The sequence below is a fragment of the Zeugodacus cucurbitae genome, chromosome 3 (genome assembly GCF_028554725.1).
Source record: "Zeugodacus cucurbitae isolate PBARC_wt_2022May chromosome 3, idZeuCucr1.2, whole genome shotgun sequence".
In the NCBI taxonomy this organism is placed as follows: Eukaryota; Metazoa; Arthropoda; class Insecta; order Diptera; family Tephritidae; genus Zeugodacus; species Zeugodacus cucurbitae.
The window spans coordinates 21,758,681-21,786,628 of NC_071668.1; the positions used below are offsets into that span (position 1 = coordinate 21,758,681).

The 27,948-nt window shown below is 34.5% G+C and overlaps 1 protein-coding gene across 1 annotated transcript in view; it reads right to left on the minus strand.

Annotated features, from left to right (window-relative positions):
- LOC105217522 (protein O-mannosyl-transferase TMTC2) overlaps positions 1-23,435 on the minus strand; it is a 221,727-nt gene extending 198,292 nt beyond the window's left edge. The window contains exon 1 of the mRNA XM_011192564.3: positions 22,367-23,435. The gene's annotated coding sequence lies outside the window, so the exon portion shown is untranslated. The remainder of the gene's footprint in view (positions 1-22,366) is intronic.
- Positions 23,436-27,948: the final 4,513 nt, after the last annotated feature.

The following is a 27,948-nucleotide window of genomic DNA, read 5'->3' on the forward strand; positions in this document are numbered from 1 at the left end:
GTTGTCCTCACATTTAAGAAGCTGTTAAAAATTAAGATATCTTAACATGGCTAGTAAAATTTGGTACTCTGAGAAAGTTGACGTCACATATAGTCGAAGTTGATACATTGCCACGCCCAAAAAGTGGTGTCTGGCGAAGAAACCTAAGATATCAACCACTAACCAATGAATCACTATCCAAAGTCATTGTAAAACTCATTTTTAGAAAGGGGGCCACAGAAATAAGGTGCATAACTGATCAAATTGCTTTTGAAATTTAGACTTGCATCCAGCCTCTAATAGTCTCTAAGCACATATCTCACTAAATCTATATCTATTGAGCTTGTTAGGAGCATTGTATGATCGAACCGCATTCTATACAACATTCCTTAGGGTGAAAATCTGAAATGAGCCACGCCCACTTTTTATATAACACTTAAATTTGAGACTATTAACCGTGTAATAATTGTCTCAATAATAACGGTAAAAAGTACTCGAACAATTTGAAGCAATTTTGATCGCTTTGCTCTCTTGGAGCATAGTCGAATTCGGAAGAAAACTATATATGACATTAATTCTAAAGTTCATTCAAGTTACAGAAATGAATCTTAGCAACTAAAACTTTAATCAATTTTAACTCAAACTAACTCAAAACTCTCCATTAAAATTTCCAAAATCGCTCATAACCTTATCCAAACACCGATTCAGAGATTATCCAGTAAATATCGGCCAAATTGAAAGATATTGAAATCAAGCGGACATCAGAACTTTGTGTTTCAAATACCCAAAATGTGTTCTGACCTTCCTTTGCCCCATATGCCAGATAAGCTGATCTCAGTACTATCAATATGAAGGTTGCTATGAAGACATCTTAATAATTTTAATGAAAATGTTTAGCTCATGCTATGAGAAAATATATATTGAGGGTCTCCAAATTAAGATTAAATTATCTGAACCACTTTTAGAAAAATATTTAAATCGAAAAGGCTCATGTTCCAACATACTTTGTATTAGTCGGGGATTCAGTGAAAACAAACTCTGTTTTTTATGTAATCCAAGTTCAAAAGGATACACGATAACTTGCCCCTGGTGCACGCCCATATCTGCTACATAGACTCCCTAGTATTGAATACAGAGTCTCCTGTAGAAACATTATTTGTTTGTCTACTTCCTTTGCTGAGGACTTACTGCTCTTGAAAGAGGCTTCCTATTATAGTTCCTTATACTCCCATCAATTTGATTCCGTTCGTTTTCAAAATTTTTTGAGATTTCCTGCGGTTTCTGGGAAGAGTTGTGAACAAGTAATATACTCGTCTTGGTTGCAAAGACTTCATACATGATATCCGCCAGCTGGTTTATAATTTCAGCCATGCAGGAAACCTTTTACAGCTACTTGATAATTACTCTCTTCTACCCTTTTACTAGAAAATCTATATTTCAATAGATTTTCCAATTAAAATGCATATAAGAGTAACTCAAGAGAGTCAGAACTCCTTTCCAATTGCTAATATTGACATCTCTTATATATATTTTACAGTTGTATTTACTTCTTCAAATGAAAATTCCAGTGAATTGACTATATTTTAATTTTTTTTTTTGGCATTGGTAGAAAAAAAACTTTTAAAGCAAGAAGGCACCGTTATGCGAGCAGACAACAAAAGCTACTATGTAAGCATCTTAGCCGAGTATTTGAATTTACTGTTGGCCAACAGGAGTATATAAATACTTGCACATACCTACATAAGGCAAATAATACTTTGCGAAAGTGAAAAGTAGAAATCGAAAAGTCTGAAAAGTTAAGACAAGCAAAGAAATAGAGATTTATGCACGGAGTCGAAGAATAAAAAACCAACAAACCAAATGAATATGAAACATTATAATGTAGTGGTGGCGGCTGAAAGCATTTCAAAGGATTCAGTTTTAGTGTCAGTGCTTCTGAACCAACAAAGAAGCTAAAATAGAAAAGAAAGCATGTAAATATAAAGCAAAGAGTTGAGGTTATAGTGATTTTTAGAGGCAGCTAGTTGTTGAGGCATGCGAACAGCTGGGACAGTGAAGATATATATGAAGATTAACGAACATAGCGGCAAAGAACGAAGTTTCCAAGGTGGGTAGACCCTTTCAGAATGAAAAATAGTTGAAGACATCCAACAAGTAGTGTTGAAAAAGCTTGAAGACACTTCTAATAACATGTCTTATCGTTCTTTAAGACTAATGCACTAAATATTTTAGTATAGCAGTAATAGTAATTAGCAAATAATTATGGTTCTTTAAACTTGAAGATACTTCTAATAACATGTCTTATGGTTCTTTAGGACTAACGGACTAACTATTTTAGTGTAATTAGCAAATAATTATGGTTTTTTAAGCTTGAAGACACTTCTAATAATGTCTTATAATTCTTTAGGACTAATCGACTAACTATTTTAGTATAATTAATACATAATTATGGTTCTTTAAGCTTGAAGACACTTCTAATAACATGTCTTATCGTTCTTTAGGACTTATAGCATAATGCAGCATGTGCTCCCACCCTTCTAATGAACATACGCACCACTAAAAACCACATAAAAGCAGAAAATCGAAGCAGAAGCCAGCAATTGCTGTGCAGCTGCGAAGCGGAGAATCTACAGCAAAGCCAAATCGCAAAAATAATTGGTAAATTTGTGTTGCAAGCGTTTCTTCTCCATGAAATATTTCCAAATGTGTGCGTGTTCGCCCAAATATATATGTATGTGTTTGCACACATATCAGTCGATACAGGCAGCAGCCAGCCGAAAATTGTAAATATTTGCAATTTTATAAGCAACAACAACAACAAACACACACATGATATATACATATATCGCTGAGGCATGCGCTTACATCCGTTGCGTCCAAAGTTCATGCAGCGCACGCATTGAATTGCATTCGTGCAACGTGCAACGCAACGACTGGTGACTGGCGACACTCGCGCTGCAGGCGCTTTTTGTTGGAACTTCGTGCCGCACAGCCACTCGGTAGCGCTGTAGTTATTTGCTGATGTTGCTGCTTTTGATGCTTTGTCGCTTCGTTGCTTTTGAAACTTTTGCGGCATGCAAAAACGAAAGCGTGCAACATGCAGCATTACCCAGTCAAGCGATTTTCGGTACGGGTGCTGGCGCGCGTTGCTGCGCTGCTGCCGGTGTGCGCGACACATCATTTATCACTGTCGCCTGTGAAGTGCGGCGAATTTAAGTTACATCAGTGCATAGCCAACGGAAATACACTGCAAAAGTGTTGCGAAAAGTGACACAACACACAACATGCAACAACAACAACAACAGCGCTACGCAAAATTCCTAGAAAACTGCGAAAAAGAAAAGAAGTTGTTTGGAAAAAGTGCATGGAGTAACTGCACACAACTTGAGTTTTGCATTTAAAGTTTTACGAACGCAATGTTGCATATAACGAAATTATAAACAAATACATATGCCGAGGGAATATATACCCGATATACCCAGCAAAATTCGTTCGCCTCGGTTTGTTCACACGTTCTTAGCTCACCGCTCAGTTATAGCTCTAGTCTTCTATATTATACGTAGTCTTCTTTATTCTTTGATTTAAGCCCGATCCTATATATGTACACCCCTTTCGGAAAGACCTAATGCATTATTTAAAAGCCTTTAGAATTTCAATATGTTAAAATAATTTAGTATACAAAGACATATTCCCGCTGTTATTCAAATGATAATACGCTCTCCATCTCCAAATAGTCTCAGTTGGTATCAAAATCCACGCTATATTTTAGCTATAGTACCTCTATCAAACAGTAATGAAACCTCTGAAACCAATTTCTTCGTTCATCTTAATGTAGAAAGCTATATATAGTCGTGTTATTGAATCGTTAATGTATTCTGGACATGTAACTAGTCTCTAATTGATATAGGAACCCATGTATGAGGTGTGTTCAAAAAATAACGGGAATTTTTCCAAAAGCCAAATTGCCTAAATTTTTTTATTTTGATAATGATATTCATGCCTCATACTTTGGCTCTAGCAGCCATTAAGGTTAGGCAACAGCATTAATGTAGATGAATGAAAATACATATTTTAAAGTTACCGTTATGTTTTTATTGATAGCTCGAAAATGCACTTCCAACTAAGGAGAAATACTCTGAAACCAATATTAAAATTCTAACAATTCTCATTTCATACCTTCTGAACTACATCCCATATATGATTTGAAAACTTCCGATTTGAACTGCTTAGCTTTTGAGGCTTTGGGCACATCTTTCTATAAATTAAAACACATTATTTGACTTTTTTGACAATATTGGTTTCAAAAACTGTTGGATTTGAATTATGAGATCTACAAACAAATTATTTTACTAAGTGATCCTTCGAAGAAACTCTACCAACTAGATAGAATTCGAAGCCAAGCTGTATGGAATCCACGATCTCAAACTATTCCTTCCGAGTCCTGTATGATGAGACCTTTAATTTTGAGACCTTTAATACTAAGGGCCCATATATTGAGCAATCCAATGACAGACAAATTATTTTACTAAGAGATCCTTCGAAGAAACACTACCAACCAGATAGAATTCGAAGCCAAGCTGTATGGAATACACGATCTCAAATTATTCCTTCCGAGTCCTGTATGATGAAACCTTTGATTTTGAAATCTTTAATCCTTAGGGCCATATATTGAGCAATCCAATTAAATGGTCCTTCGAAGAAATACTACCATCTAGATAAGAGGTAGTTCACGATTTCATGCTATTCTTCTTCTGCTGACCTGTATGGTCTTATGTGTAGTTTCCAAACTTCTCCTTAGAAATATTTTGATCTTATTGGTTTTGCTAATTATAAAATTTACACTATGAGACCTTCACACCTATTAGCTCATAATCTCATTTACCAATCCAAAGACCGACAATTTCTTTTATTAAGTGATCCTTCGAAGAAACACTAGCATCTAAATAAAAGGTATTTCAAGCTACGCTATATGATATCCACTATCTTATACTATTTCTTAACTCTTCCTCTCTCTCTACTGAAATGGTCTTTTAAGTAATTCCTGTACTTGAATTGAAGTCTTTTAACTCTACTGGTATCGAGAACTGCTGAGTTTGATCTATCTAGACTAGACACAGATTTTTGTAATCGAAAATTTGCTGCTGTTTCATGCTTTCTATGACTTATAAAGATTTTTAAATAGTGCCCAAGCTCTTTACTTCGAATTGATTGATGATTTCATTTTACAGGTTTTGAGAAGGTGATAAATTTGTGGATATGAATCTTTCGACTCCAAATTTTGAATCTTTTCAAGATTTAAAGATATTTTAATTTCTATGCATACTTTCAGAACGAAAATATATCTGAAATATTGTCTTGAGACAGTTCATTTAGTTCTGTGAAGACTACAATATCAAAATACACCCAGTTGCTTTTGTATTTAACTCACATTCTTAAAAGATTGCAAAAAATGACATAACCTTAAATTCCAGACACCTAAAGGTAGTGATTTTTGAGCAATTTGGCTAAATTCAGTAAAACTGGTATATTTACTAAAAGTTATCGAGTTAAAGGTCCAGTACCATAGTACTCCTAGAGACCTTACCAGTATTAGAAGTTTCGTATAGCTATTTTTAAGAACCAAAGGAGCGGAAGGGTTAGAAAAAATTTTTTTTGCTTTACAATCGAGGGGTGTCATTTTTATATCTTCATGAGCCGAAAAGATCGGTCAAATCTGAGTAAGTTTTCGTGTTACAAGAATTTAACGCTCGAAAACTATCGCAATAAAACCAAATAACTAAAACTTTAACAAATTTGATTATTGAGGCAAATGTAGAAACCAGACCCACTGGTTGATTGCGCTGTATATCTCAGAGTTCACACATACATATACCTATACATACATAGGACTCGGTCTTTACATCAATTTGTGCATCTCCCCATTGCCCATTTTCAATTTATGCGCCGGCATGCGGCGGCATCATCTTTGTGCGCTGGCAAGTTTTGTATTTAGTCACAGATTTAATGCGAGGAAGTTGCCAAACGATGCCTTCATTCGGTCGTGTGCACATAAATTGTTTCACAACTTCGTTTTACTTGTAATACTCGCTACAAACAAATGCAAATACAAATGCAACAACGACAACGCATACCAAATATAATGAAATATAAATGGCGATGTGTGTGTGTGGGTGTCTGTCAGTGTGTGGGTGTCTTGACAAGGGAAATTTACTCATATTCGGCATTATGACCAAAAGTGTAGGCAAAAAGTTTCGGAAATTGCCGTAAAACGTTTGCTTCTTATGTTTTCTTCATCGTCGACGTTGTAACGCACGCACGCTCGTTGGGTCCGGGTCGCCAACTAAGAGTTATATGCTGTATATTGTACATATTTGTGTCGCTTAAATTATGTGTTTGATGATAAAAGTTTGCGAGGCATGCAACGCATTGATAAGACGGTGTGGTATGCGCCATCACATATTTACATATTTACATATAACCGTTATATATGTATGTATGTGTTTGTGTATTTGTATGCAGATGTGTTTATTAAAGCTTTTGAAGCTTCGTTATAGTTTCCGATATAAACGAAGTTAGACAAGTTTAAGCGAAACTTGCGCGGAGCTCGGAAATTGCTGGACAAATAAAAATGTGTGTTTTGTTGTACAAAATATAACTGAATAGAGATTGTTATTAAATATTTATAAAGTAAAGCATTTGTTGTTGTTGTATTGTAAAAAAGGGGCGCTGTTTATATTTAGATATATAGAGGTAGTGTTCGATTATGTTTTGGCTCCACTCTCTTTTCAAGTGAATTTATCGAAAAAACACTAAAAAATTAAATTGAATTCAAGTAAGAAGAGCAAGAGGGCATACATATAATCTCTTAATGTGGTATAATCACTTGTCTTTTCATCTATATTTATTTATACCAGCGCTCAAAATATAAGAATATTCAAGCTACAGCCTGAAATAATTCTTAAGAGTCTTCTTAGAACATAAGAATAGTCAATACTGCTCAGAAGAGTGATCTTTCTTCAGATTAAACTCATTGCAACCTATTATGGTTCTATCTATATTTCTTTATACCAGTCTATTGCAATTATACCAATTATGGTTATTCGTTTTACCACTCGCTAAAAATATAAGAATATTCAAGCAACAACCTGAAGTAATTCTTAAGAGTCTTCTTAGAACATAAGAATACTAAAAAGTATTAAAGTTTCACTGAAACCAAGTAAACGAAAGTATTTACCGTGGAATATACAAAATACAGCCTGAAGTAGAGTATTATGAGTATTAGGAGTATTATGTGAGGATGTTCAGAAGAGTGCTCTTTCTTTCGATTAAACCCATTGTGACCTATTATGGAGAGAAGAAGCTGCTTGAAGGAGAATGAGGCAGAATCATCACAATATTTCCTTTCTTAATGCCTTGCCTTTACGACATCTAAGAAAACGTTGTTTAGATCTCACACTTTTTTTGTGCATTCTCGCGTATTAGCGGATATAGAAGTATAAAACCTATGCTGATTTGTGGTCTTTGTCGATTATTAAATTTAAAAGAGGGGGGTAACTTTTTTGGCATCCCAAAAGACAGTCCTCAATTGCCTAAGTGTCTTTCCTGTGAGGGGAACAACCATTGAACCTAATCTAACCTCACATAACATATTATGGTTAGTTAGTTGAAGTGGAAGAACGAAATGGGAAGTACCTCTGACTGTACCCAACATATCATTAGGCTCTTGTATTCTTTTTACCAGGTGCAACTCACTTTACCTGGTGTTCGGAATTGATATCTCAAAGATTATCAAAGATTAGTGATATAAGATGACCCGTACAAGGTTGCTTAATTCACTCTTTCTCCGAAGTGGATGTCGTTTGTTCTATCATCCATCAGTCACACTCACTTAAAATCTATTCAATTGCTATCGATAAATTTTTCAATGACTTAGTTAGCATGTAAGGCGTATCGCCTCCGAGTGGTGCATCCTGGGTAACGCTAAATGACCTGCAGCCCTCACGCCTTTTAAACTGCTCACGAACCTTTGACCCTTGATTGACACGGACATCGAATAGCATTGTTTTATTGATTTGGTTGAACCCTTCTGAGAAAGTTAACGCTGAGACGGCCTACGCCACGGTAAAACTCTGACAGTCCTCACGGTACGTTAGGTATAGGTTAAGAAGGTTTCCTATTTGCGTTAGTTGACTCTGAACGCATTGCCTCATAAGGGCGTGCGTCAACCCTCGTCTTGACCGCATAACAGAGATAACTTTGGGACCATTACAAGCGAGTCCCACCGGAATTCTGTTATGCCGGTATGTTAGATTTATCAACCAGTTGTGTGTTCGATTCGTCACTCGCTAAGATTGAAGACTGTCACCAAATACGAAATTCACCGAAGTTGGTTAGAAATAAGCGACCTGAAAGTTGTAAGTTGATCTATTTCGTCATGATATTGAAACTGTTTCATATGACAACCAGTTAAAATCTCTTAAGAATCAAAAACTAATAAAATTAAGCAATATGCAATGCGATAGTTTTCAGAGAGTTTGTATTGACACTCGCTTAGAAGGAAATTTAAAATAATATATAATTTAAGTTTGTGACCTTCGGAAGAAATCATTAAATATTCAACAAAATCCAAAATATTATATTTCTCACATCACCTAATCTTTTTCATATAATCCTCAGCACACTTTCTTACAATATGCATCCAAAAAAGTAGTTCAACTTATTTGCAAAATGTCTAGAGTCAATCACCGTAACTTCGTGCGAGCCTAAATTGCATGTCAACCGACACCCAGGCTAGCACCAACAACAAATACATACTGCAAAGTGCAGGCATGCAATAACAACAATGCGTCGGCAAGTGGAATCATAAAATGCAAATGCGAGCGCGAATGCGAATGTGAATGTGAATACAGTCGACAATTTCAACTCGACTTCGCAAAGCAACGGCCGCTGAATTTGCACAAATTGCAATGTTACACACTTGCAACAGCCGCTTACACGGGGGTGTCAGAGTGTGCGGGTGTGCGAGTGGTTGAGCCTGGCTGGGGTCGATTAAGTGCAACAATGCTTTCAGCGTTGCTGGCTGCGGTTTCACGCGTGCACTTAGCACTTAGCTGTCGCGCTGCAGACATTTGTAATTGTTTTTGCTCTTGTTAAACGCACTGCCATGTGTGGGAATATGTGGATTTGCATTTGTATTTGTAGGCATATGAAATGAAGAGGAGTGTACAGTTGCCAATTGTATGTTAATGTATCAAGGGTATCGTATACCATGCATACATATTTTAATCAATTAAATGCTATTATAAAATTAATTTTCAATTTAATTTATTTGAACTTATTCACCACAAATCAATTTTAGGACCCAGTTTATCTCAAACATCTTTATCTCAGACATACATACATATGTATATAACATGGAATGAACATTTGCAAACAATCCGCAAATTCGCAGGGTAGTTAGGAAAAGTGAGATTCAAGGAATTTTAGTGTCGATCTCGCATAGGCGGGGCATTCCATCAGCAAGTAGAGATGATTGTGCCTCGTCTACTTCTATGAAATTTCTGCAGCTAGTATCCGATAAAATTATTAATGGGACAATGACCCTTTCAAATAATGATTTATTATTGAGAGCGAAGAGCTTCCTAGATGTCTCACGATTTTCTTTGGGTCAGCAGGATCTTGTGACTGACCAGAGTTCAACTGAAGCCTGACTGTCTAGTAGAATATCACAAAAGAATAGGTAGTCCTGCTACTTGTTCCCATTATACTGTAGTTAAGACTGACGTGTCTAGCCTTGAAAGCTCATTAGCCTGACCTTATTACCTAGGCCTGTGGCCAGGCACCCAAACTAGTCTAATCGTAACCGGTGTTGCCGGAAAGTGAGGGTGGACATTTTCTTACCAGTATTGAACGCTTACTACCAGAGAGAATCACTTCGCTAAAGGATGATACGCTTCAAAGCAATAGATCCGTTGCTACCTTTATTGCGCTGTAAAAACGCTAAAATAGTCGTGAAGTCTTTTGAAGTCTTTTGAAGTCTCCACCATACAGTGATTTCACCGTATATTAGTTTAACTTTGGTTTTATATAGCCAAAGGGCTACTTTATAAACGTAGACCTTAGTTCATATTAAAAAGTTGTTACTATTGATTAAATTGTTAATATTTATACTTGTTCTCTACAATTGATTTTGTGAACAAATTTTACTGTTTCACATGGATAAAATTTCATTTACAATAAGAGAAAATTATTGAAGATGTGAGATTTCCCCATGTGAAATTGATGTTACAAAAAACACAAATGTGTGAATTTTTTCATTGGGTAATGTCATTCACATGAAATTTACAATAAGTCTGAGTATTTATTTTTTCATTTATTTTTCGAACTTCGAAGGCAAATATTTCGATTGTGGAAGATAACTCAATCTTCCAGGAAAATTATGTTTGATTCGATTACGTTTAATGAAAATCATGTTTAATATGGATATATTATATCAACTCAACTCGATTTAAGGATATAATATTTTCTTAACACCCAGATGACATGGACGGGCGAAATCGGTTCACAATCACGCCAACTTCCCATATAACTCAATTTTGAATTCCATCTGATGCCTTCACTTTAAAATATATACATAAGGAACTGATGAAGATAGTGCAATAAAACTTTACACAAATTCTGTATATCCCTGTAGCTTCAGTTATGGAAAAATTGTCGAAATCGCACTATTATCGAATATGAAGAACTCAGTGCCTAAAGGTAATTTTTTACCGAAAATATCGGTACATCTTTCAGAAATTTTAATTTAATTCAGAAGATTTTTTTCTTTTAATAGTTTGTCCCTGTACCAAACATGGTTAAAATCGGGTCATAACTTCCTCTAGCTCCCATATACCTAATTATAGCTTTTCAAATATACGGTGGGCTTAATAGCTTTTAAATTGGGTAATATATGAAATGTCTTAGCCAAATTAAATGAGTATATATTTTTGGATATAATGTATGTTGGTATTGAAAATGGGTGCAATCGGTTCATGCATTCCCTCAGCCCTCATAAGCTATTTATGATGATTTCCTTATTCTATTGAATTTTACGCCGAATATAAATTTGTTATTTTTATAAAATTACATCAATAAATTGCGAGAGTATAAAATGTTCGCATGCACCCGAATTTATCCTTTCCTTACTTGTTTTATTTTATTTATTATAGTAAATATAAGCAATCATCAGTAAGAAAATCTTAACAGCGCACACTTTACATTTTAAAACGCGAAGTTTTACCGCTGTAACACAATTGTTGTACAAAAAATCAAAAAAATGTTCTTTCTTAAAAATTATATACGTAAATATACTCATAAATGATTGTATAAAGTATATAACTACAACTACTATATAAGAAGGTCTTACAATCTATAGCGATGAATTGAAATTCTACATTAAGTATAGACATATATACATACATATGTATATATGTATATCTAACAGTATTTGTGGGCGCTGTAAATTTATCACACACACACACACACACATGGATACACATTGTTACAATTGAAACTTTGAATTAAAGAAAATTGTATTCAAAATAAGTAGGTTCATATACGAGCGCAAGTATGTCAGTTGCCGCTTTGAAGCAGTTTGTGTCAAGCCGAAAGTTGCATAAAGTTTCGGTGAATATAAGACCAATATAAATTCAACTGAAAATATTAAAGTTTTACAGCAACTAAAGCACTGCTGTTGCTGCTGCTAACGCTTGTAGCTTAAGTGTGTATGTATACATATATATCTTTGTTTTATATATACATATATAAAATGTATACACCGTTATGTATCAGTTTTTTATATGCACATAAGCATACCTCACTGCTTGCTGCTTACCAAGTTTTGGCAGTTTGTTGCAAATGTATGTGTGTGTGTGTGTGGCAAGTTTTTGTGGCACCTTATTGCAGCAAGTGGCAAACCGAAATACATACATACTGACGCAAACAATTGAAAACAAAATGAGAAATAATAAAACCTGACCTACAATGCCAACGTCGGCAAGAGCAACACAACGATGTCTACGGCAACGACGGCGGCGGCGGCGGTGGCGGTGAAGCGACCGAAACAAAGCCAGGAAGTCTTTAACTTCCGTTCGGCACCGAATGGTGCCAGTGCTGGCTTGACAGGTTACCAAGTGTCGCACACACACACACATACAATATACAGAGTTGAAAGCTTAAAGCTTACCAGTTGCCATTTTTGGTATATAGATACACATAACGGCATTTCTTCACTACCTTAGCTTATTGTTGTTGTTATTGTATTTTTGTATTTGTTTTTTTTTTTGTTATTATTTTCGGGCGCTTGACACTGACAGCGCGCGTTGAACGTTTAACAAATTGTATGGAAACACGCGGCGTTTGTTATGCAACAACCATCTATGTACACCGTGACAAGCGCGGGGGTCCCGATGTTTGGGAGTTGTGTTAGAGCAGAGGGCAACCGGTGGCAAAATGGCGGTGATTGCGCATAAAATATGAAAATGAAGTGGAATTCATTTAGTAAGCGTGAATGCTAAGCAAGTAACGGTACATTGCCTAAATTTACGATAGAGTTACGCAGCAGCGTCAACAGCAGCAGCAGCAGCCGTAACGGTGTCTGGCCAATTTGCCAAAGTGATGGTCGTGTGCCACGCGCTTTACACTGAAGTTAACGGTAAGTAGTAGCAGCAGAGCGTTGTTGTTGCTTTTATTGTAGAGACAGTCGACACGCGGCAATTTCGTGAGAGCAAGACGAGTTCAAATACAAAATTGTACAAATTAAGTTTACTAATTTACATAAAACGTCGAAATTATGCGCCCAAAAACTGATGCAACAATTAGAGGCAACAACACGCAGCAACAGTAGCAGCAGCCGACAGCTGTGCTGGCGCCAAAATGGTCCTGTTGTTGTGTGGCTATATATGTGTGTGTCTTCGTGGTCGTGCCACCTGTCTCGACGCGCAAGTACTTTGTTAACGGAAGCGGTTGTGCGTGTGTGTGTGGCAGCAACAGTTAGCGTTGCAGGGGCAATAGCGCCTAGGTGAAATGGTAATTGCTTCAAGTATGCGCAGTCAGCCAGCCAACAAGCCAGGCATCCACCACCAGCCGGGTGTTGGGACAGGCTGTGTTGCGGCTCTGCCTTGGTTGTTGTAATGAGTTTCTTCCTTCGGTGGCAATGACATGGAAATCCACTAATGAAGATTAAGCTATAAGCATGATTGGAAAAGCAAATGCGCGCCATGATTAGGAAAATTGTAGCTAATGGCAGGCAAATGCTGCGGCGGTGTGTGCAAAAGTTGGCAGCAAGAACTGGCGTCAGTGGTAAGTGGATCGGAAAGCATTTTAATCATTTAATTAATTAAATTTCGGCTTTAACATACTAATTAAAAGTTGAACTATGCATTTTTGGATAATTAAATTTTGAAAGGGATTTTAAATATAAATAACCATTTTTATATACAAAATATAAAATAAAATAATTAGTAGCTTAGTAAACTACTAGAACAGTTCATTAGTTTGTTTAAATTTTTTTATACCAGTTTGTTATACTAGTTTATGCCAGTTGCTTTTCGATTCTCCAAGGTTGGAAATATTGGAGAAATCATAGTTAATTATTTCTGTCTCATTAAACTACTACAATCGCTTGAAAGTTTGTTTTAACTGTATTATACCAGTCCATTATACCAGTTTATACCAGTTTCTCTACAAGGTTAGAAACATCAAAAAAAAACATATTTCGTGATCGACATAAAAGTCCATCCATTTGATTTACACTTGTAATTTCATCAATCCGCCGCCTCTATCCTCTCTATTTATTCTGCAAATGAACTCAACGACAAGTTAATTTTATATAATTGAAATTAATAAAGCAAAATATTAGATTTCCCTTCCGCCTTTTGGTCTTTTGAATTTCGCGGCTATGTATAAAGCACTACAGAGCTCGTATCTGGCAATACCATACATATATGAAAGGTCCTAACATAACCTACAAAACGACGCTATGCATGATTAGTTTGGATATTGCGTTCAACAGTTAAAGGCAAATCCGCTATAGAAACGTTCCGTGAGATTAATGGTGTTTTGGGGGATGGTACTCTATCACTTTGAACTGCAGAGGAATGGTTTCGACGATTCAGCGCGGGTGAAAACGACACCATGGATAAGCCAGCCGGCGGAAAATCTGTGACGACGAATACCGATCAAATCATGGAAAACATGGAGTTAGAACGGCATGTGGCATCTCGTGACATCGCCCAGAAGATGGGAGTTAGTCACCAACCATTTTAAACCATCTGCAGAAGGCTTGATGTTTAGCTGCCGCATGATGCTATCGACCAGAAGCTCCCAGAATTGCCCAACAGGAAGGGAGTAGTATTCCACCAGGACATCGCCCGACCACACACTTCGTTGATGACTCGTCAGAAGCTACGGCAGCTCGGATGGGAGGTTTTATCGCATCCACCATATAGTAGAGGGGCATTATGAAATTGCCGTCTAGATGGAAATAGTTTACCGAACGAAACATATTTGAACTAAATCCGATCACTGCAACACTTTTTATAAGGCATTGAATAAAAAGCAAAAAAGCGTAAGGGAAATATTTGCAAACCTAATATGTAGACCCTTCATTAGAATAGTCTAATCACATACTAGTCCATTTCATCTTCATTTTACCAGTCTATTTAATTTATACGAGATTGTTCGATTCCCCACTTTTATTACCTCTATATTAGTTTTATATCCCCTATTGACAAAAATTACGCCACTCTTTTGTCAAAGTATCTACAAATGAAAAGAACAACAAAGGAAGTAAATTACATTGAAAACAAGAGAGTATGAATGCCTAATTAAAGTGCTATATTTATCCCTTCAGTAGTCTATTTGAATTATACCAGGTTGTTCAATTTGTTGTTTATGACACTCTTGGAGATTTCTTGGAAGATATGATCATTTAAACATATAACCAAAATGCTAAAGTTGTTGAAAGAAATTAAATTTTTTTAATCAATTTAATTAAAGTTTGTTTCGTCGAAAAAAGACCTTTTTTCATGATTTTTTTTTAGAAAAAATTATTGCTGTAGGTTTATTTTACTTATTATTATATGAAAGTGCAACAATTTAAGGATACTTAACAAAAGTTTTATCGAAAAATAGCGAGGAATAACGGATTTATCGTCGATCTCTGCAGGCACCTCGAAAAAAAGTTGTTGTGCGGTGACCAGCCTACAGCATCACTGGATCATCCGAAACCAAAAAATCAAAATGCTTTCTTTAGTTTATTAGTTCATCTTTCAATTGACGTCGAGTTTTTTTTTAATTTTTAAATTTTTCAATTATTGGTACCATTTTCAAGCCAAAATGACGATTTTAGACGAAAAAATCGACCTATTTGTTATGTGTAAAATTGTTAGTAATTAAAATTTTTGGAAAAACTCGACGTCATTCGAGAGCTATATATATGTAGAATATTTGTTCAAAATTTCAAAACGATCGATGCCGTAGTTTTTTCTGTAGGCTGGTGACCGACTTTAAAAATGGCATATTTGGGAAAATCGATTCAAAGTTTTGTACACCCAGCGCAGATAGCGGGAGGTATCGTTATTCAACCTCCTGTAACTTCGTTAGTTTTTCTCCGAATGGCCTAAAATTTTAACACAATATTCTTGAGATATTGATGGTTCAGAAAAAAAAAATTAATAAAAAAATTGAAAAATAAAATTTGTCAAACCTTGCCCCCCCCCCCTTAAATACTGAAGATTAGCTATATTTCACTCTTCAAAACACTGTAAATTTCCAACGTTCAAACAAAGTCGACTAAATTTATGTATCCAATGAAATTTTGTTCCTACAAAAAATTTATATTGGAGAGTTCAGAAAGTTTAATAACAAATTTTTTGATGTAGGTAATCCAATTGTTGCTTGCAGCATTATACTAAGGTCAAATAAATATACAAAAATTAAAAAAAATATTCCGAGTATAACTTTAAAATGTAGGCATTGCTTCAAGCTTGAACAAACTGTAAATATGTACATACATATGTATGTATGTGCACATACCACAAGCTTAGTAACTTTTTGCATAAATAAATTTATATTTTTTAGTATTCTAAAAGCTTTTTCATTTAATGCCGCGCAAAACTTTGCTAAATCCGATTTGATTTTCATTTAACACAGTACAGTCGCAACGCTCCTTTCAGACTCATGTTGTAGTGTGGAAGCAACCTCTTACGTACTAATGCTAAATCATGTGGTCACGAGGACGCATTTAAAGTTTTTTATATCACAATAAATGCAAAAGCTGTACATTTAACCTTACGATTACATTTAGATTACTTGGCATTACTATTATTGTAATTGTTAAAGCAATAGTTGTGCATTTAGGCTTGTGATTACATTTAGATTACTTGGCATTACGATTATTTTAATTGTTGATATGCAATTTTAAAAATCAGGATTACTGAAATTAATCACAAAAATGTTAATGATTACCATTAAAGTAATTGTAATTAATGAATTTAAGAATTACAGTTCAGTAATCATAGCCAAGAGAATAGCATTACCATTATAATGACTATGATTAAAATGTTTGTATTGTAATTAAAGTACTCGACGTTAAGTAACTACTTCAGAATTAAAAGTAATCACAGTACTTATATATATTATCTAAAACTGTAATACCAAACATTTTACCGTAATTTTCATGGTTACCATTGAAGTAATTATAATTAAAAACGGCTGAAATTACAGTGGCGGTAATCGTAATTTTGGGATTACAATTCTAGTACTCGCTATCGTGTACTTCATGATTACATTTACAGTAATCATATTTCTCATTCTTGACAACAATTATTACAATAGTACTGACCCCATTAATGATTACAATGTCAATAAACAATCATATTATATTTATTATTATTATTATAGGACGGTAATTTTAATAGAACTGTAATGATAATGCTTCACAAATCATCTAAGAGTAATGGTAATTAAAATTCCTATTAGATTACTGGAACGCTGACGACTTCATCATAACTTTATTTTTAAGATTTCGATTTTTGTAAATTTCAAATAAGAATAACATTACTGTAATTATAATTTTGAGATTACAAACACAGTTTTTATAAACAAGTACTTTAGGATTATGATTACATCGACCGAGATATTTATGATTACATTTAAAGTAACGGTAATTGTAATTGCACTGTAATGATAGTGTTTAAAAACGTATAAGAGTAATGACAGATTACTGGTAATTACTGTTAGATTACTGATATGTCGACGACTGCGATTTTTTAAAGCATCAGCTTCATTTTTATGGTTTTGATTTCCGTAATTTTAATATCAAATTACAATGAAGTAATCATAATCTTGAGAATTACAGTAATTTATTTATGATGATTACAGTAGTTGTACTTCATATATGAATTACCGTTATCATAATAGTGTTGCTAGTATTTATGATTACAATTGAAGTAATTCTATATAATTTAATGTAATGGTAATTGTAATTGAACTGTAATCATACCGCACAGAATGAAGCCAAGTTAAACAATAAAATTAAATATAATAATAACAACGGCAGCTTATTACCGTATTAAAAACAACAACAACAAATATGAAGTGAAAACGAATAACGGAACTCGTCAACGGAACAAACCGCAAACACAGCGCAATTTCAATTACAATTTAAATAAAAAGTGAAGCTGAGTGGCAGTCGTTAACTGCAAGGATGTGAGGTGGGGTGAGAGGTTGAACAGATGAAATGTTGGCGCAAAGTGCGCGCTAGGCCACATAAACAGGCAGCAGGCACAACGCCACATGTTAATTTACCGTGCAACAGTAGAAGGAGAAAAAGAAGCAGAGAAAAAAATTAAACCGAGAGAACTGTAAAACAAATAGAATATTGAAGCCGCCCAACACACTACACGCGCATTGCAGCCTTAAGCACATCCGCCAGAACGCTATCCTTAGCACAACAAAAGCCGATTCGGCAGTCAAATAGGATGAGAGAGCTTCACAGCGCCGGTACACATGACGGTGGTTGCCCGCTTGCCGACTGCAGCATTTCAAGCAGCGCCAGTGTAATGATACACGAAATGCCACTTAAAAATTCAAACATAGACGCAACTCCCGACGCAACTACGTAACTACAATTATATAACGGTATATATTTTTGTATTTTCATAGCATTGCTGACTGTATTGTCTGCGACCGAGATAAGGCAATAGAATGAAGAAAATACAACGTTAGCAAAATGCTAGCTGGTAGTATGTGGCCCGTGCAACAGCGCCGGCAATCGTGGAGGCTTACATGAATGCCGCAGCTGTTAGCTTCCCGCCAGATATCGTTGCTGCTGACACCGGTCTCGGTTTGGGTGAACTACTAGGCATGCGGCTGTTGGAAATGGAAAAATGTGAAACGAGAGGAAAATTGAATAAAAACGGCAAACAATTTACAGACAATACCAACGAGACGCGAAGTCAGACGACAACAACAGTAACACTACTACTAGAGGATTTTGAAATGTATATATAGTATAAGGTATATGTATGAATGCTACATAAGGATGCTGCCGCGTGTGTTCAAACGGGAAAGGATGGCGCAAAATAGCGTAAACGAAAATAATGAAACAGATTACACGCTTAAAGCATACGCACATAAACATGTCTTCTGATGTGACCCCCACACCACAAACACCAACAGCAACACTAACCCACAGAGAAACACTAACACACAGTACACACACTTTATCCTCAAGCCATGTAAACAGTTAGCACAAACACACGTACAAATAATTTAGATGGCAAACATGCCACGCAGATAAACGGCGCTCGGGTATTTCGGTTTTAAACTAAACAAATTCTTGTCTCAAAGCATAAAGTACACGCAGCATTTGGTAGCAGGCAAGTTTGCCAAAGAAAAGCAGCGGTCGGTTTCACAATGTTGCAGGTGCTTCGAGCTTTAAATTGCGTTCCAAGTGAAGGTCAGACAGTTTTGAAACACGCCATGTCACACATATTCTGCATTTAATTGTAAATTAGTGCGCTTAAAATTGTTTGCGCGGCTTTAGACTGTTGCTGTTGCCAGACTTAAGAAAAATAATTTGAATTTTTTTGTTTTTGTACCTTGATCCGCTTTTCAACTGCTCGGTCACGAGTGTGTTTATACTTTATTTATACTTGAAAAAGAAAAAAAATCAAAAACAAATATATATAATCTGAAAATAATTTGATTTTTTATCCCGACTGGATTTAAAATTTACTTAGCAAAAGTAAGTTCGAGATATTGGTGGTCGATATTCACAAAAATTCATTCATTCACATTCACGATATTCAAAAAAAAAAAAATTAAATAAAATAAAATAAAATAAAATAAAGTAAAATAAAGTAAAATAAAGTAAAATAAAATAAAATAAAATAAAATAAAATAAAATAAAATAAAATAAAATAAAATAAAATAAAATAAAATAAAATAAAATAAAATAAAATAAAATAAAATAAAATAAAATAAAATAAAATAAAATAAAATAAAATAAAATAAAATAAAATAAAATAAAATAAAATAAAATAAAATAAAATAAAATAAAATAAAATAAAATAAAATAAAATAAAATAAAATAAAATAAAATAAAATGAAATGAAATAAAATAAAATAAAATAAAATAAAACAAAATAAAATAAAATAAAATAAAATAAAATAAAATAAAATAAAATAAAATAAAATAAAATGAAATAAAATAAAATAAAATAAAATGAAATAAAATAAAATAAAATAAAATAAAATAAAATAAAATAAAATAAATTAAAATAAAATAAAATAAAATAATTATTTTTTATTTCAATATTTCTTTATTTATTGAATCTGCTCTTTGAAGCCTAACAATAACTAAAATGGCTGAAATTAGATAAAATGAAATCAAATAAAATGTTGAATAAAATTTAATGATATAAATAAAATAATGTAAAATAAACAAATAAATTTACAATCAAGTAAAAATTATTTGAATAAAAAAATATTTTTTGACAATAACAACAAACAGGCAATTTTTTTAATTTAATATTTTCTTCAAATAGTTTGATTTTGTTGCCTAAAGGACTACAATCTAGAAAAATATAAAAAATATTTCTCTTTACTTTTTCTTAAATTTTATTATTTTTTTCCAATAATTTGTTTGAAAGTTTTGGATCCTAAAGGACTACATTTAATAAAAAATTAAAAAAAGTTTATCTTTCTTTTCATTCCAAACAAAAAACTGTTAACATTAAATAACTTCATTAAGAAAGCGCTCAAATAGTAATAGCGCCTAAATGTAGGCAATGTTTTATTAAATTTGACCGATGTATCGTAACTAAAAGGCAAGCCAAAAATTGAAAAAGATAATAAAGCAGTAAAGCGCTCAACAAATAACTGAGAAATCGGATTATTTTCCATTGAATGACCCGAAAATCAATTTGAATAAACATTTTCCCAGCGGATTCCGCTTAACAAAAACACATTTATAAATGTTGTGACTTCCTTTTTTAATAAAACATATTACTTCATGATAAAGAGTAAATTTTATTTCCACTTTATACACTTCAACTATGGATCAGGATCCTGACAGGTTAAGAAATTTAATTAAGTACAGCAAAGTTTTATCAAAAATAAATTATATATTTTCTACTTAAAAGCACTTGTTTCATATCGATATTAATTTTTAATTTCGTTTATTTAATTGAGGATGACAATCCACTTCCTACTTTATAAATGATATAACCAATTTACTTCCAGTCTTCTGTCTATCTGTCCGTAACTAGAAAACACATAGAGTTCTTTAAATCAATCAACAATTCAGCTGTAAAACTCAAAAATAGTTCAGTGAAAAAGTTCAGTGATAGAAAGTCTGAAGTGTGGTTTAAATTTTTTTGAAAAACCATTTAAAATTCAGCTTACCTCGGATATTAAGGATAAGTTTGAAACTACAGAAATTTTAGATGCCTAAATCTTTAAATTATACGAAAGTCCTAAATTTGAGTTAGTTCCATAAATGCACATTAAAACCTGTATTAGGTGACTAATTGCATAGACCAATTTTAGATTACATTTCATAGCCATAACCAGTTGAACAAATTTTGTTAATACTATTTCTATAATTTCTTCTTTTCAATAGTTTTCAATAGTTTTAGGGAACAATCACTCACATATCTCATAGAACATTTGGGAACATTTTGAATGACTTCAGCCTATTTGGAACAAATAATTCTCATTGAAACTCTCGAAATAAAACACAAACCGTGCTCCTGATATAAAACAATTCAGACTCTGAAATGGTTAGGCTGGTTACACGGTTCCCAGTCCCTCCATAACAGTTTTTATTGTATATATTCGTAAATATAGCAGATATAAAGAAAGTGAAAGTAAAGAAATAGATAACTTTGTTTGATGCCTTAAGAAACCAAGCGCCAAAATACTCTGTATAACGCATTTTTGTGCTTCTGACTCTATGACTATATGCTATATACATATATTGGTCACCACTTAAGAAATAACGGATATATAATTATGTTGGGTACCAAAAACATATCAGAAATCGGTTTAGAATTTCCCTTAATTGCTATATTGCCAATATACATAAATATAAAAGAATATTTCGCTTGAGATTATAAGATTATTTGTCAAAATTAGCTATATCGGTCCATCTCGTCCCCCTCACTGCATAAATATTTTAGTATAAATAAACTAATAATAATAAATATACTCAGATTGACTATATATTTTCGATATTAATTACCAACCACCATGGTTTTATAATTCCTTACATATTTTCAAACCTTTTAAAATAACTCCAAAAATAGTTATCTAACAAAGAATGCAGTATTCTTAAAATTAGGGAATTATCTAGCCTAACTTTCTCGGGAATATTATAAAGCCCCTCCTTCCAAAGTATTCGAAGTTTAATTTTTGTACCTAAAAATGATATCTCAAACGATATCTTAGCTTAAATATCTCGAAAAAATATGGAAATACTGATAAACCAAGTGCATAAAATGTACTGGTACTTGGAAAAATTCAGACCCTACCACTAAAACACAAAATACGCTTAAAAGCGTTTCTTCTGTTATGAAATTTTGCTTCAACACAGCAACTTCTCACAACATTAACTAAAAAGAGTTCAAAATACAAAATATGCCTTGAACTACACCGAGATTTTCATAATAAAGTACCAAGGCAGCTTCTGCTGATTACGAAAAACAACACCGTAAACAAGCTTTACATATAAAATATATGCATAACAACAACAAACAAAGAAGCAGCATGCTGCACTAATTAAAGCAACACAATACCAGGAATATTCTTTATGTACACAATAAAAAACGAGTCAACATACTTTTTTCGCACAGATTTTGATGATTTTTATAGAGATTTCTCGACTGCAGTATGAGTTGTTGTCGTGCGGCGCTTGCAACGAAATTGTTGTATTTTTATATATTTCTATATATATTTTCACAATCGGTTGTATCAAAAAAAAAATCACAAATTCACCGTTATATGCAAAATTTGTAGAACGCGCGACCGAACAGCGTTCCTCACGAATTTAGCGAATCAGAAACTTTAAATGCCACAAATAGTTGCAACACACGAATCAAACCATGTGAACATACGAAACGGCGCACACGAGACGAATAAACGAAACTGCAGCGGGTGCCGGGTGCGGTTGTATGGTGTGTGCTGTGTGCTGTGGCACAATGCAGTTCATACACTTGCCGACGACGCTTGCAACAGAATTTACACTTTTGCTGGCATTTCGATTTTTATATGGGGGATTCTGCGAATCACTTTTTTCCGCCGACTTCTTTAGCGATTTTTACTTTACTGATTTGCAGCTGCTTCGCTTTATGTGTTGTTGTCGTTGTTGTTGTTGTTTTTACGAAACTGGAGCATTGGAGTGTATCCCGATTTGGCCGAAAATGTAATGCAAATACACACACACACACACATACGCATATATATTTATATATAAGTATATTAGCACGACGAAAATCGGATGCGATTTCACTTGCTAACTGTATACGAAACCGAAGCGTACGCAGCACAATAATAACAAGCACGCCTGCCGCTACACAAATGTGGCATGCTGTTGCTGCCACCAAATGTGAAAGACGAAAACAAATTCCAATATAACGGTATCGCACAAATCACTGATAAATCACATCACATTTGTGGCATGCAACTTACATTTACCGTTATACGGCGTGAACGAACGAGATTTTTGATTGCTGCAGCGAACGCGACACGACGGCTGCTGCAAGTTTATGCTTGCTTATTTGCTATTTGATTTGACAAATTTTCACTTTTATTACTTTGTTTTGTTTGTTGGCCGGCCGTCGTCACATTGCGTTACATGGACGCTTTCACGACCGCACATAGCGAATATAACACGAAGACTAAACTCAATGCAGCCGTCAGACACTGTTATATACGAGCACATACAGCGTATGGCCGTAATAATGGCACAGTGGTGGCCACCAAGGCAGCTGACAGCATACGAAGTTGCCGCGAGAGTTGAACTGTCAAGCATTCGGCAAATGGTAAATCGTCGTTTGGTGGTGAGAGCGCAATGCTCAGCGCCTTAAAGTATAATAGTATTTTGAGCGCACTTTGCTTTGCCAACGGCTTACCAATGGCACCGTAATGCTTTTGTCGCGTTTTGGTGTGGTGAATTTCGTGCGCACCAGTAGTGTACATGTTGCCCTGGTGAAAACGCCTGTACGTCGACTCGTTTTTCGTTGTGTCGCCAATGAGCATGTGAAATGCGAGTGAGTTTTCGGTGTACAGCTGCTTATACGCCTTGAGGCAGGCAATGATTTCTTTGGTATGCACATTTGTTGCTGTGAACCGCCAACATGCTCTGCCTGTTGATGTGGCAAGCACTTCGTGCCTACGCTTCGTGTGCTCCAATGTGGTGTATAAAATTTTGTAAATAAAATGCTCATTTCGTATGCTGCTTGGCTTTGGTGAATGGGAAGTATCATCAATGAAAGTGGCATACAATGCATACGAACACATAAAAATTCATATTTAATATTATTTTCCACCTTTTTATAGTCTCCCTACACAGCTTAACGGTAGCTTATTAAGTCTTTGTACTCAAGTATTATTGCCCTCGCCTTAAGCATACTCCTTTCGTAAATATTTTCTAAATTTTTTTCTTATCACTTGCCTCATATGATAACTCACTGCAATCGTTTACACTCGGCTATTTCACTTCTTCTTCTTAATTTTAATATTCACCACACTACTCTCTTTGTTATCAAAAATAACTGAAACTTTCTTTCTCTTTAATTTGTTTTAAGTATAACAAGTGTAATTTCTCAACTAAACTCTCTCTTTGGCACTCGCGCTCTTTCAAAATATTTGCCGCTTTGTCGCGTTAAACAAATTTTGGTGTGAGGCTAGGTTAAATATTCGCATTTCCTATAAAAAACTGGGAAGACACATTTTTGTGGTAAATATTTTTGGGAGCAACTCGACGCTGTTAGCTGGTTGAAATGGTGGATTTATGACAAAATAAACTGTTAGCAAACTCAAATTGAATTCAAATATGCTTTCTGGAGATAGACCTTCCTGTTAACCTTTTATATTGATTGAGATCAGCCATCTCACATTTTGAATTTATTGCTTAGTTTAAACTGGAAATTCGAGTACAATTTTTATAATTATTGGAAATTCTTGATTAGCTCAATTATATTGTTCCACTTAGTAGGCAACATAATGTTAGAGTCCTCTCTCGACGAACCAAAACCAAACTCTACAGGTTGCTCATTATTCCCGTCCTGATTTATGGTACAGAAGCGTAGACGATGTCGATATATATCCTTTTCGCTTTTTTGCTCTTGGATCAATGCTTTATAAAATGTGTTACAGTGATCGGCTTTAATTCAAATAGCGCCGTTTCGTTCGTTGACGCCCCCTCGTTATTTGCGAACAACTCGGACAGCCACTATTCACAAGCCTCTTTTGAGTTCAACTTTACACCACCAAGGGCATACGCCATGGACAGGAACAGGTGATAATCACTTGGCGCTATGTTCGGGCGATATGGTGGATGCGATAAAACCTCCCATCCGAACTCCCGTAGCTTCTGACGAGTCATCAACGAAGTGTATGGTCTAGCGTTGTTCTGGTGGAACACTACACCCCTTATGTTGGCCAATTCTAGACGCTTCTGGTCGATCGTCTACTTCACGCGGTCCAGTTGTTCCCAGTAGATGGTAGAATTAAGCGTCTGGCCATATTGGGAGCAGCTCATAGTGGATGATTCCCTTCTAATCCCACCTAACACACAGCAAAACCTTCCTGGCAGTCAATCCCGAGTTGGCCACAGTTTGGAACGTATCATCGGCCTTCGAACACGACCGTTTTCGCCAGATATTGTCGTATGTGATGCATTTTTCATCGCCAGTCACCATCCGCTTCAAAAATGGGTCGAGCTCGTTCCGTTTCAGCAGCATATCGAAAGCGTTGATTCGGTCCAGAAGGCACCCAAACATCAAGCTTTTTTGTGTATCCAGCCTTCTGCAGATGGTTTAAAATTATTTGTTGACTAACTCCCATCGCCTGGGCGATGTCACGAGATGCCACATGCCGGTCTAACTTGATGTTTTCCATGATTTGATCAGTATTCGTCATCACAGGTCTTCCGCCGGCTGGCTTATCCATGGTGTCGTTTTTGGTAGATTGAGATTGGAATATCACGGTAGCCATAAGCACATCGTCGATACGTAACGGTCTTCCTTGCGATCCATATTTAGGAGTCTTCTGCCATCAGAACGAACTGGCACCTTTAGCTGTCCAAGTGTGATTCATCGCGAAACCTGTCGTGGAGCTTTTGTAACCTAAGCTAACCGAGGATAGAGATCATTTCAGGTTTTATTCAGGTTTCTGTGTTAAAATTACCGAAATTTGGTAGTAACCATGCGCACCTTTTTAATGGTTATATTCTATTCCTCTTTTGGTGGATATGACTCTCTAAAAATATCTACAGAAACGTATATTTCAGCTATCAGAAAGACACAAAACATAACCCAACGAAATTCCGACATCTGGCTATTCTGATTTAAAAAATGTCTAAATCTATGAATATATTTTCTAATTAGTCATACGCCAAATATGACGATCTTCTAAAAATGTGTTAAGAGAAGCCGATCTGTGACTATATGAAAAGTATTTATTTGACTATAGAGTCTGATTTTGGTACGAAAATACAGAGCAGTTGTATAGAGACTGGTATGAAAGACTAATTATTGAAAATTAGTAAATATTTTTGGTGAAATATCGTTTATATATTTCAATGACTTCGTTTTCATCAAACATCTTTTCAACTTTATATACAAGTCTATATACTAAGACAATTTTAGAATGCCCAAATCCTGCTTTCGTTGCAAACACAATTTTCCATACTCTTTGACATTTACTCAACCTTCAACACTCAGTTCTGAACTTATACTGTTTGTATTCTAATAGTATTTGCCCCCGCACGGCACCGCATACATGCTGACACGCCATAAATATGTTGAAATCGTGCGACTCATAGGTCACTCAGCAGGATTGCAGAGGCTACATGTTGCCACAACGAATGCTGAATGCATGTCAATGCGGCATTAAAGCGGAACAGCATAAACTACAACATCAGTAACCACAACAGCAGCAGCAGACAATTTTGCTCAATTAGAATTAATTGAATTAAGCCTCCACTTTTTTTCTTTTTGCGTTGTTGTTGTTGCCCAGCAGCCTGTCGACGTCGCAGTTAGATAAAAGTGAAGTCTTCATTATCTGTTGCTTTGAAATCTCTTTGAGTTTACTTTACCATCCACCAACAGCACATAGCACAGAGCAAAACACAACACAAGTGGGGAGACACAGATGAGCTGCACTGTTACAGTTAGGTAAATTTTTCCTTACCAATACCACAATGCAATAAATTAGTGTATGTATACGGGAGTGTGTTTGTATGTATGCTAATGCACTGTAGGAAATGTGGAGTTTGTTGGAATTGTTTAAAAAGAGCTTTCAATCTGAGTCAAGACTCATAATTTCATATATCGAGACAAGTGTCTTGCCTAAACCCGCATCGTGAATAATTAAGAGATAGATTCGGCAATTAAAATCTTAATTGTTCTCAATTTGTCAAATAACAGTTCAATTAGTTAATTCTTCTCAATTTACCACATAACTAATTATTTAATTAGTATTTAATTGATTACAAATTGTGCAATTAAGAAAATATCTACAATGTAAATTCAATATTTTCTTAATATAAATAACTAGTTTTAAGAAAAGTTACTAATTGCGCAATTAGTACTTAATTAACAATTTAAATCACATTTTTTCTTAATTTATCAAATAGTAGTGAAATTAACTAAATTATACGATTGTAATCATAATTATTCTCAATTTAACAAATATTACTTCAATTAACTAACTGTTAAATTAGTACTTGACTACAAATTGAGCAATTAAGATTACATTTAGCAAAAAAATTCCATTATTTCTTTACTTAATTATTTATTTTGAAGTTAATTAACTAATTGAGCAATTAGTGTATAATTGACAAATTAAAATTTTAATTTTTTCAAATTATTTATATATTTGTTCAATTAACTAATTGCTTCTTTAGTAATTAATTAACACGAAATTATTCTCAATTCACCAAAAATTACTGCAATTAACCAATTGTTCAATTAGTATATAATTGACTACAAATTGGCTTATAACGAAAATATCTGCAATCTACATGTATTTGTTTCTTAATAATTCAATTAACTAATACTTCAATTAGTACTTAATTAAATTTTCAATTATCAATTATTACTTAATTGACTACAAATTAGGCAATTAGTGAAATATGAGAAGTTTAAATTTACAGTTTGCTCAAATTACCAAACATCAAGTAATTTAACTAATTACGTC